This window comes from Orycteropus afer, unplaced genomic scaffold, assembly GCF_000298275.1.
Source record: "Orycteropus afer afer isolate SDZICR_OR568_19922 unplaced genomic scaffold, OryAfe1.0 scaffold00030, whole genome shotgun sequence".
In the NCBI taxonomy this organism is placed as follows: Eukaryota; Metazoa; Chordata; class Mammalia; order Tubulidentata; family Orycteropodidae; genus Orycteropus; species Orycteropus afer.
Genome location: NW_006921617.1, coordinates 9,090,268 through 9,103,267, shown reverse-complemented (window position 1 = coordinate 9,103,267; position 13,000 = coordinate 9,090,268). Strand labels below are relative to the sequence as shown.

General features: G+C 41.6%; 1 protein-coding gene across 1 annotated transcript in view; it reads left to right on the top strand.

Moving 5' to 3' along the window:
• LAMA3 (laminin subunit alpha 3) overlaps positions 1-13,000 on the top strand; it is a 434,613-nt gene that overhangs the window by 55,132 nt on the left and 366,481 nt on the right. The window lies entirely within an intron of this gene.

Below are 13,000 nucleotides of genomic sequence, written 5' to 3'. Positions count from 1 at the left end.
CTTGCAAAATTAAATCATGCAATCTCCGTCACCATTTCTATCACCAGTGCCATATTATCAACTACCAGTGCCTCTCCTTTGTTTCCAGCTTTTGCATTCCAATCACCAGTAATTATCAATACATCTTGATTGCATGCTCGGTCAATTTTAGTCTGCAGAAGTTGGTAAAAACCTTCCTTTTTTTCATCTTGACTTTAGTGGTTGTTGCACATATTTGAATAATAGTCATATTAACTGGTTTTCCTTTTAGGCAAATGGGTAGTATCCTATTACTGACAGCATCGTATTTCAGGATAGATCTTGAAATGTTCTTTTTGATGATGAATGTGACACCATTCCTCTTCAATTTGCCATTCCCATAATATTAGACCATATGATTGTGTGATTCCAAATGGCCAGTATCAGTCCTTTTCAGCCCAGTAGTGCATAGGATATCTAGCTTTATGTGTTCCATTTCATTTTTGACAACTTTCAATTTTCCTAGATTCATACTTTGTACATTCCATGTTCCAGTTATTAATGAATGTTTACAGCTGTTTCTTCCCATTTTGAGTCATGCCACATCAGCAAATGAAGCTCCTGAAAGCTTTACTCCATATACATCATTAAGATCAACTCTACTTTGAGGAGGCAGCTTTTCCCCGCTTGTATTTTGAGTGCCTTCCAACCCGAGGGGCATATCTTCTGGCGCTATATCAGACAGTGTTTCACTGTTTCACTGCTGTTCATAACATTTTCCAATAATATATCAGTGTTTCGGTGCTATTCATAAGGTTTTCACCAGCCAATTTTTTTCAGAAGTGAATGTTGCTGTCCTTTTTCCCAGTCTGGCTTAGTCTGGAAGCTTTACTGGAACTTGTCCACTATGGGTGATCCTTCTGGTATTTGAAATACCAATGGTATTGCCTTCAGCTTCACAGCTACATGTGAACCACCACAGTAAGGCAAACTGAGAGACAAGTGGTATTGAGTAGCCCTTCTGATTATTCCAAGGCACTTGTTATCTGGGCTGTTAAGGCTCCTTAAGGTCGGAGGCTGTGCATACAGTATTTGTATTCATGGGGCTTAAAAGTAATAGAATGTAGTATGTCCTCCATAGATGTTGAGTTAAATGGAAAGAAAAAGTTTAATGGTACTTTTTACATATTATCCTTTTTTTTTTTTTTGTTAGAACCATGTATAGCTCCGCTTTATTTTAAGATCGCTGATATTTTAATTTCAGTTTTCATATAACCAGAATCACAAATATACTAGACATAATAGAAAGTGAGTTAAGTTAAATATGTTTCCTTCCCAAACACCCAGCAGGCTGTATGCAAACAACATAAATCTAAGAAACAGAAGCAGGAATAGAAACTATATGAGGAGTCAGCAACACTAGGAAATAAAAAGCGTTTCTTCTGAAATTTTCTCTTCCCTGATTATCTATAGATCGACATTAATATTATAAAGTCAGGTCACTGTGACCTCCTTGGTTGCTCTTACAAGGTAACCCTGGGTCACCCACTATTATTCCTTGAGCATTTGGCTACACCTCAGAATTAAGGCCATTGAAATATTGTCAGAGGGATCTTTCTCGTCAAGAAGGTTATAACCGTGGTTTGGCATCACTTGGAGAAGTGATGCCTGCAGTCCAGGAACAGGGACAGAGGGGGCAGACTGCTGGCTGCTGAGGAAGCCCCACCCTAAGTACCTCTCAGATAGGTAGAGGCCAGATTTATACAAATTGATTTCATGTCTTGAGAACTCCCAGGATCATGGCCTGTGCTGATGGGTGAAAAACAAACAGAAGTAAAACCCTTGGTCCCTTTTAGAAAAAGTCAATCCTGTTTCTCTGGAGGTTGTCCATACATTTAAAAAAACAGAAGGCAGATTGCATACTGGTATACTGACAGTACTGTGCATTTATGGTATACTGAGCTGCATTGCCATCAGGAGTTGACAAGAAAGGAATGTCAGTGTCTTCTTGACAAAAACTGGCCTGCTGGGCCAACTTTTGGTTATATGGGGGTGGTCAGGGTGGGAAAGAGATTGAGGCCTAGGAACTAGGGCAGCTGGGTCAGGATATTGACCCAGAAATGGGCTTATGGGGGTAGTGGTGATTCAGCGGTAGAATTCTCATCTTCCATGCAGGAGACCTGGGCCTGACTCCTGGGCAGTACACCTCCTGCACAGCCGTTGTACATCTGTCAGTGGAGGTTGGCATAGTGCTACGATGCTGAGCAGGTTTTAGCATAGCTTCCAGACTGGACAGACTAGAAAGAAAAGCCTGGGGATCAACTTCTCAACAATCAGCCAGTGAAAACTGTGAATCACAGTGGTCAGACCCCGGTGTCCATAGTCACCATGAGTCAGGGCCTGCTCCAGAGGAGGTAACAACACCACAGTGGCGGAGTGGCAGGCCCAGGCCTTCTCCCAGGAGTGAGGGAAGGACTCACTGCCTATGACTGTAGACACATGTGGACAATGTATATGAGTATGCTTTGACCACTGTGAGGCAATAGACAAATAGGAAATATTATTATTACTTAGAAAAAAAGTCACTGCATCCTACCCCCACTTTCTTCACTTTCAGTGAACTTAAACTGTCTTATCTCTTCTAAGTGGGTGAAGTGCTTATAAATGCATTGACGCTAAAGTTCTGGACACTCAAGATTGATGTTACAGTTTCCTAGAATATTTGCCTTTTAAAAGATTACTATCTATCTTTGTCAGGGACTGGTACTTCTAGGAATTTATCCTAAGATCGTAGACTACAAAGAGTGGCCTGACGATCTGCTTTGGATAAGCAACCAGTGAAAACCCTGTGGATCACAGTCATCTGATCTGCATGGGAATGACACAGGACAAAGCAGTATTTCCTTCCCTTGTGCATGGGATTGCAGCGAGTCAGCGCTGACTCGATGGCAGCTAACAACAACAATAATTAGATAAATGCTAAAAATGTTTGTTCAAAGATACTCATTAGAGCATTTTTTCATAGTAGTGAAAAGTGAGAAGCAATCTCATGTCCAATAGAAGGAGGTTGATTCATTCAATGGATTGATAGGTGATACTGTAAACCAAAAAATCAGACCCACTGAGACTGAGTTGATTCTGACTCATAGTAATCCAGTAGAACACAGTAGAACTGCCCCATAGGGTTTATAAGGCTGCAAATCTTTACAGAAGCAGATTGCCTCATCTTTCTTCTGCAGATCGGCTGGTAGGTGAGAACTGCCAACCTTTTGGATAGAAGCCAAATGCTGTAACCACCACACCACCAGAGCTCCTTTAGATAATACCATAAGAGTGTCATATTGAAAAACATGTCTGTTCTATATTGTGAAGAAAAAAGTGAAAACTTATGTAAACTGTATATATACAGTTTGATTTGATCATGTTTTGTTGTAAAAAATGTGTACACAGAAGCAAAGAGAAAAGAATCAGCAAAGATAAACCCAAAAATGCACAGAGTGCTTCTCTCTGGATGGAGGAATTATCAGCGATTCTTCCTTTCTACTTTGTACTGCATTTACAGTGTAATTAAGATCCCTGGCTGTGATAGTTAAGGTTTTGTGTCAGCTTGGCTGGGCTGTGGTTTTGAGTGGTGTGGCAGCTAGATGTAGTTATTCCCCATGATGAGATTGGATGTTGTTCCATGGAATCTGTTATGAGCAAGTAATTAGTTGCCTTTGGGGTGGGGCCTGCTTCCAGTATATATGGAGAGGGTTTGAGAAAGATCTCTAGCTTTTTGGCACATTGGGATCCTGCATTTGGCCAAGTCTTCATCTCTAGTTCCTGTGCTTGAACCAGTGGCTTTCCATGTTGTCTGAGATTTGGGTATTGTTTCTGGACTTGAATCAGTGGCCTGCCATGTTGCCTGCTGATCTTGGGATTGTGCCGTTTTACCTGCCAACCTTGGGTTCATCAGCCTCCACAGCCAGCAGCTACATGAGTTAGGAGATGCCTCCAGCTCCTGTGGGCCTGGAATAAGAGACAGACCTGAAGCCCAAGGATGAGGGGCCTTTACCCAGCCCCTAGAGCCGGCACTTTGAACTCAGACTTCTAGTCTCCTAAACTGTAAGAGAATAAATTCTTGTTCATTGCGGCCATCCACCTGTGGTATTTCTGTTATAGCAGCATTAGAGAACTAAGGCACTGGATCTGGATTAATATTTAGGTACAAACTTACGGCCCAAAGACCTAGTCATGTGACACTGAATGGTCTAGTTAATGCTTAATGGTCAGTTTCTTCATCTGAAATATGGGATGAGTCTAGTACTAATCTCATAGGGTTAGTAAATAATACAGAACATGAGTAATTTTTATGTAAGAAAATACAGTTAAATAAGACAATACAGAAAAGCTCAGAATGATGTCTTACACTGTAAGAATTCTGTACATGTTATTGTATCTACTTTTTTTTTTTTTTTTTTACTATGAATATGCATTGCTTTCAGATTCAGGAAGGCAATAAAGTTATTTTTCTTTTTGGAAAAAATAAGATTTTCCTTTTGAGGAAGAACAAGAGTTCCATAGAGAGGGCAGAAGGAGAGAAAGCTTACTTGGGGCTTTCCTGGTAACTCCCTGCCCCCAGTATAAGCTTCTGATTGTTTCTTCTCAGAATGAGTGCCTGCGAGAGACTTAAATGTCCACAGAACCTGAAAGATACCCAGAGAATGGAAATTGAAGTTTTAAAAGAGCATATTTTACTTCTTAGCTAATCTTGAACATTATATGTTTCTTCCCTTGTGAAACTTTGAAGATTTCAGACATATTTTGGCCTTAAATCATGGCAGTTTTCTTATTTCTGTTAATGGCAAAAATACATAAGGAAAAACTGAATTTCACAAATTCTTCATGATGGTTCCAGTAAAATCCTGGGTTAAATATAACGTCTCAGGGGAGACCTCTGGGTCTGTTGTCTTCTCTCGTCTGCCTGCTGTCTTCCAGGGCACTGCCCCGGACTCCATTCACCACCAACACCTGGGTGACCTTGGAGCCTTCTTCCTTTCTTCTTCTTGATGCCTCTTCTTTCCTTATTCTAGGTTTGGTGAGTCTCTTCTCTTTTGTTTTTAAAATTTCCCATTGCTTTTCTTTCCTTTAGGGGAAAAAAAACCCAAAAAATGTAAACCACCTTTTCTCAGTATAACCCACCACTCTTTCTTGTGGTCACTGCCAGCCTTCAGCAAGGGGCACTGTGTTATGTCTCAGCCCCAGAATGGTCGCCTGCTGAATGTGTCTGCAGGGTCAGTGTTCCCAAAGGGGCCAGGCTCCCCTAGGACCAGGCTTTCTGCCAGGCTACAGCCCCACCCACCAACTCTGCCTGCAAGTGGCCTCAAAGTACAGACGGTATGGCAGCCTCCCTTCCCAGGAATCCTGAGCACCCTTCAGACAGGAGGAGGCCAGGTCCAGCAGCTCCTGTCACTCTTCCTCACAAAGTTCCCTTTGGCCGTGTGCCTGCAGACAAGGGTGCTTCATGCACCTGATCTCACTCAATTCAGGAGCAAACCCGTGGACTATTTGCACTTCCCTCTTTGACTCTTAAACCATTAATGCAAACATTCTATAATTTAGGAATGCCAGATCTGGTAGTACATCATACGTGTTGTACTCTGTTCCATATGCTTTATGCTCCCTGAGTGATTGAAACGATATGTTCACCTTCACATTTCCTCAACATCACGGAATAACCAGAAGAGAACATTTGGTTCTTCCCGTCCCTCTGATAATTGTCCTAGCTCCTCAGATTTGTACCATCCCTTGTATACCTGTTACAGGCACCCAATGCTGGGAGCTCTGGGGGAGATGGAGGGATCGAGCAGGGCCAGTAATCTCCCCTCACCCCCAACTGGGGGATACATCACTCTCCTCTTGTAGGATCCTTCTAAATCACCAGATTCAAGAGGGCAAAAGTAGCTTGAATTCAGGCCGGTGTCTCTATCAGAGGGTCCAGGCCAAGGTGAGTAACTGGGACAGTTAGTATCAGAGAGAGCAGAGCCAAGAATGGGCCAAGGTGAAGTAAACGACAAAAAAGTGGAGCCCCACCTCCTTATCGTGGAGGGAGGTAAAGGTGGGAGACTGCAAAGGGCAGCTGTTTTTGCAAATTCCTGCATTTCATGGGAAGGCTATTGCCCTGCCTGGCCTGGTTCTCTCTTGGTTCAGGTCCTGGGCAGAGCTGGGCCTGAAGTTGTCTGGCACTGGAATGGGTGGGTCTGCCATCTGGCTGAGATGGCCTCTGGCTTGCCTCTGTATGTAGGTTGCTGTAACTTCCACACAAGCCTCTCCCAGATGGTCCTGACCCTTTTCTCTTTCCTTCCTTTGCTCATTCTACTACATTTCTGCTTCTGGTCTCTCTGTCTCCCAAGGCTATAAAAACAGCTGCTCAACCCAAGTACAGGTTTCCCATCCCTGTACCTGAAACCGTAATCAGTGCAGCCTGGGTAGCTCTGGACCTATTTGGATCAGCAGCATTGACATCCCCTGGGAGCTTGTTGGAAACACAAGAGTTCTGGGCCCTATCCTGTTCCTATTGAGTCAGAACTTGCAATTCAGCAGTCTTCCCAGGTGGGATGTGTGTACAGTAGGATTCTAGCAGCACAGCTTTGGACCATGCTCTCCAAACTATCAGTGACAAAGGACTCCTTTAAAAAATTTCTAATGTATAGATAGAACTTTAGGGGACAGTGAATTATGTTAATGGAGGAGGTTTGTTGTTTTGTTGTTTGCCGTCGAGTCGGCCCAGACTCATAGTGACCCCTCCTTGGGTTTCTGAGGCAGTATCACTACAGAAGTAGGATTGCCCAACCTTCCTTCCGAGGAGTGGCTGGTGGGTTTGAACCGCCAGCCTTCTGATGAGCAGTCAAGTGCCTTAGGCACTATGCTACCAGAGCTCCCAAATGGAGGAGGTACAACTCAAAAAAGAGGGTGAGAATAGTTGGACAACTTGATGAAAATAATGAATGTCATTAATTGGTACATGTAGAAACTGTTGAATTGGTGTATGTTTTGCTCTGTATATTCTCAACAACAACAAAATAAATAAAAGAAATTCTAATCTGTCACACCCCAGTACTATTGTAAGATGTAATAAAAGTGAATTAGAAAAATGAAATGAAAGATAAAACCAAAAGGCATATAAAATATAAGCCTTGTTTTTAAAAATTAGATTCAACTCTCATCAACTTATTCTCTCAAATTGTTTTAAGTTTTTAAATGTGGTCTCTCAAATTCTGTACTAATTTCACTGGGGATGGATAACAAACACTTCATGGACCGGCATTGGTCCTTGGACCGAATTTCCAGCAGTGCCGCCTACTCTAGACTTTGTCCTGCAACTTCTCTTCACAGTCGCTGATGACCCTGGTGTTCACCCTCAGAAGGTAGTCTCTCCTCTCTGTCACCACCATGTCTCTTCCCTGGTTCAGGTTTAGTTGTGCAGGTCAAGATAGGCTTGCTAATTATTTAAAACTTTAAATAGCCCCAAGCCCCTTTGGGACTGAGAGAGTCTCCCTTCTCCATCTGTATCTGCTCCCTACTCAACTTAGAGCCCAGTTGGCTGACTTTGGGAACTGTGTCACAGGCCCGCTACCCAAGGTCTTCTGGTAAGGATTGCCCAGTGAGAAGTTTGGGCAGGTGCTCAGTGGAAGGAGAGTGAGATGGGGGTCTCTGGTAGCGTACGTAGTGCCTAAGGCACTTGACTGCTAACCAGAAGGCTGGCAGTTCAAATCCACCAGTCACTCCTCGGAAGGAAGGTTGGGCAATCTACTTCCGTAGTGATACGGCCTCAGAATCCCAAGGAGGGGTCGCTATGAGTCAGATCCGACTCCACGGCACATAACAACAACAACAACATTTGTGTCCCCAAGCTCCCTCTGCTGTTCCATGGATTGCAGCATCTCAATTCTTTTATCAATGATCTTGGCTGTTGATGGACAGCTTGATACTATGGCTATAACTCTGCCCTTTCCCTCCAGACCTGGGTGGGAAAGACTCAGATGTTCTTAGCTCTGAGGTGCTTCACTGTTTGGAAAAGGCTTCCCTTACCCCTGCTCAGTCGTTTGTAGATAATTTTATTAAACTCTCCTCAAGTACTTCATTCTAGAAGGTTATCTGTGTCCTATTGAGACTCTGGGTAATTCCAGGATTCTGACATCTGAAGGATGCTTGAAATTTACCAAAATTCCCTGCTTGTCATCCTGAAAGAATGAAAGGAAATTAATGAAGAGCTGACTAAATAATCAGACCAGTTGCTGTCAAGTCATTTCCAACTGATGGTGACCCCACATGCATCACAGTAGAACTGTAGGGCTTTCAGGTGATTTTTTGAAAAAATCATGTGATTTTTCTGAAGTAGTTTACAATGCCTTTCTTTCGAGGCACGTCTGGGTGAATTTGAAGCAGCCTTTCAGTTAGCAGCTGAGTGCAGTAACAGTTTGCATCACCTAAGGACACCAGGTGACTAAGTAGAACTTTTAATTTTTTTAAGTTAACACAACGTGAGTATGCATGTGTCTGTTTGGCTGTCTACATGATCTTGGCAAAAGAGAAAACACAAAAAGATTATAAAAAGAAGGAAAGGGGATGTGTCTGTGCTTGTGTGGGTCTGTGTACTTGCGTGCGTGCATGTATGTATGTAACAGAGCAAGGGTCAGTCAATAGAAAAATATTTATGGAGGGTCTGTTATTTGCTAAGCACAATTTTAAATGCTGAAGATATAATGATAAGATAGGCAAAGTTCCTGGAGCTGTGAACATGGCAATTTGATCCTCAGTTCCCTATCTCTTAATAAAAAGAGAAAGTAGGTCTCAACTTCAGCATCAGAGTTAGGTCAGAGAGATAAGGATTGAGGCCATCTTTGCAAATACTGAAAAATGTCGCAGAATCACCTTCTGAAATCTTTAGCCTTAGTATAGCACCTCATTTCTTTTTCATGATTTTTATATATTTGAAAAGTTTCATTTTAGTGCACTTTATGCTTGAATCCATATTTGTTACTAATGACCTGAAAAGAGATAGACATAGACTAAGTGAGAGAGGGTTTCGTACATGGAAGCTTGTTGTTGTTGTTGTTGTTGTTTGCCGTCGAGTCAGCCCCGACTCATAGCGACCCCTCCTTGGGTTTCCGAGGCAGTATCATACGGAAGTAGGATTGCCCAACCTTCCTTCCGAGGAGTGGCTGGTGGGTTTGAACTGCCAGCTGTCTGGTTAGCAGGCAAGTGTCTTAGCCACTATGCTACCAGAGCTCCACATGGAAGCTATGTTTGGAAAAACATACTTACCCATTGCCATTTTATGTAATCCATTTTCTACATTGCTGCTAGAGTTGAGTTGTTTTCCTAAAATACAAATATGGTCAAAAATGATGTTTTCTTAAAAGTTATTGATGATTCTCTTGCACAATCCAGTCAAAATACTAAAACTTATTGAATTATATACTTTTAATTATATGTGAATTATATGGAAATTTATACTTATAAATTATATATGAATTATATGAAAAGTGAACTATATCTCAATAAAAAACGTAGTAGTGATTATTGGTGATTGAGGAGCATGAAGACCACACTTCTCAGCTTGCCATTCAAGGTCCTTTTAGTCACACCATTTCCAGCCTCACATACTGTGTGCTGAAGGCATGAGATTACTCTGTAGTCTTCATACACTGTCTACACTTTCTTGCTTCTTTGTCTTTGCATTACTGTTTACTCTGCCTTGAATCATCTTCTATCACATGGAATAGGATTCAAAGCTTCCATGACCACCCATGCAGAAGAACCTTCTCCCATGAACCTTCTCATTGAATCTGCTTTTTTGGCACTCACCACATGAAATTGTCTCTCTCTCTCTCTGTGTGTATAGGTAGATAGATAGATAGATAGATAGATACATGATAGATGTATGTATGTATGTATGCATGCATGTATGTTGCTAGGTGCTGTCGAGTCAGCTCCAACTCTGATGTTGACTAGGAGGATGCCTAGTGCACAGAAATGATTCAGTAAATGTATGTTTAATGTATAAATGAAGGAAGATGTGGGAAGGTGTCTACTTATGTCTTCTCAATTTACATATTTCCTTCACATACCAAAAGCCATAAACATATGCAGTAGAGCGAGAATAATCATCACTTGTAACCTCCAACTTGTGACCCTGTGTCCAACAGAACAAAATAGTGCCCAGTCCTGAGCCAGCTTCACAAACCTTGCTATACGTGAGCCCATTGTTGCAGCCACTGTGTCAATCCATCTCGTTAAGGGCCTTCCCCTTTTTCACTGACCCTCTACTTTACCAAGCATGATATCCTTCTCCAGGGAATGGTTCCTTCTGACAACATGACCAAAGTAGGTGAGATGAAGTCTGGCCATTCTTGCTTCCAAGGAGCATTCCGGTTGCACTTCTTCCCGGACAGATTTTTTCATTCTTCTGTCCTTCCATGGTACTTTCAGTATTCTTTGCCAACACCACAACTCAAAAGCATCAACTCTTCTTTGGTCTTCCTTATTCATTGTCCAGTTTTCACATGCATATGAGGCTATTGAAAATACCATGACTTGGGTTAGGGGCACCTTAGTCTTCCAAGAGACATCTTTGCTTTTCAGCACTTTGAAGAGGTCTTTTGTAGCAGATTTTCTCAGTGCAGTATGTTGTCTGTTATCTTGACTGCTGGTTCCATGGGTGTTGCTTGTGGAGCCAAGTAATATGAAATCTTTGACAATCTCATCCTTTTCTCCCTTTATCATGATGCTGCTTATTGGGTGGATAGATAGAAGTCTCAATTGAATTACAATGATGAAGTAAAGAACAGTGTTCTGTTCTTTACACCTAGCAGGTGTAACATCCTTAACACCTAGGAGGATGCCTAGTGCAGAGAAATAATTCAGTAAATGTATGTTTAATGTATAAATGAAGGAAGATGAGGGAAGGTGCCTACTTATGTCTTCCCAATTTACATGTTTCCTTCACATACCAAAAGCCATAAACATATGCAGTAGAGCCAGAATAATCATCACTTGTAACTTCAGATATTTTGAAGACATAAGGAAAAAGTTGGACCTTTGAGCATCTTTTATTTTGAGTATTAATTTAAATGTTTAAAAAACTAGATGGTAGGAAGATGTGGTACTCTTTTCTTTGTGGAAGATAAGCTTGTACTTCGTAGAATATTCTTTAACATCTGCCTCTTTTAAAAGATAAGCAATTTAGAATTTAAAAACCTAAGTTGAAAGGCCAATAAATAACACTAATTCAATGCTAACATAATAACTTAGTACAACAGAAAGTATAATCATATAATAATTATATGGATTAGAGTAGGAACAGAAGCTCTGGTAGCATAGTGCCTACAGCACTTAACTGCTAACCAGAAGGCTGGCGGTTTAAACCCACCAGCCCCTCCTCAGAAGGAAGGTTGGGCAATCTACTTCCATAGAGATACTGCCTTGGAAATCCAAGGAGGGGTCACTATGAGTCGGGGCTGACTCGATGGCACATAACAACAACAACATAGTAGGAACTGTACTTCTCAAGTAATAACTCATTAATCTTCATTACAGCATTATAAGGTAGGTCCCCATTTTGTAGATTGAAGCCTCCCATGGTCACAGGTTAGTGTGTGTGTGTGTGTGTGTGTGTGTGTGGAGGTGGTACACCAGGATCTGCACTGAGCGGTCTGGCTCTAGTGCTGGCCGCTGGCCTTAGGTGCTATGCAGTGATGATGTACTTGATGCTTGTGTGCTGCCTGTGTATAGGCTCATGGGAAAATCTCCTGGCCAATGTGGATCTTTGGTGATAGCTACTGTATTTCAGAATGTTGTCATGATGCCATTCATCATCTTCCACAGTGTTCCCCTGCCAAGATCTGTGGGAGAGAATCTCTCAGTCCCAGGAATACTTGTGATTCTTTGGGGGAATTAAAACAAAACCAAACAAAGAAAACCATATGGACATGGGGATCATGTTTCCTTCTTTATGTTGGCTATTAGAAGCATAGGGTCAACTTTATGGCTCGGCAAGCAAGTGCAGAACACTTCGTGGCCTGCATTTTGTGGGTGAAGTTCACTCTGGGCTCATCATTTTATCCCTACCGGTATTTTTACTTTTTCTCCAATTTTGTTCTTGAGTTTTGGTAATGCCATGTTACTGTTTTCTTTATATCCTTGTACCTTACCTTACCAGTTGTCATTGAGTCAATTCTCATGGCAACCCCATGGATGTCAGAGTATAGCTGTGGTCCATAGGGCTTTCAGTGGCTGGGTTTTTGAAAGTGTATTGCCAGGCCTTTCTTCCGAGGCACCTCTGGGCAAGTTCAAACTACCACCAGCCTCTTGGGTAGCAGCTGAGTATGCTAACCATTTGCACCACCCAGCGACTCCTATATCCTTTTAAATTGAAAAAATAAAGGGGGGGGGTGGATTTAGATAAATACAAGCAATGTATTGATGAAACAATAAAATATCAATATTTTCATTTCATTCATATGTTTTGTTATTGTTTACAGTGCATTAAGACATTTATTCTAAGCCTGAAAAATTTGTATAATCATAAAAATTTCTTATTTCATAATGTTCTCTAAAACCAAAGTTACTGCTATAGAGTCGATTTTGACTCATAGCAACCCTCACTGGGTTCACAAGGCTGTAAATCTTTACAGAAGCAGACTGCCTCATCTTTCTTCCATGGAATTGCTGGTGGGTTTGAACTGCCGACCTTTTTGGTTAGCAGCCAAAAGCCTTAACCACTGCACCACTAGAGCTATTTTATTGTGCTAAGTGATACGTATTTCTGTCACCTTGAGAAATACATTGTAATTCTTTAGAAAACACTCAATCTTCATAAACTGGCTATGGCTCAGCTTTTAATTTTGCATCTTTCCAAGTGGATTGTTACAGAGAATCTCAACATCAGGTAGAATGACTGAACAGTAAAGGCAATCTGAAGAACGTGCCAGTTTATAGTTTTCCTTTACAACCCACAACTGACAAATAACCCACCTTTACTCAATTCTTTCCTTTTAAA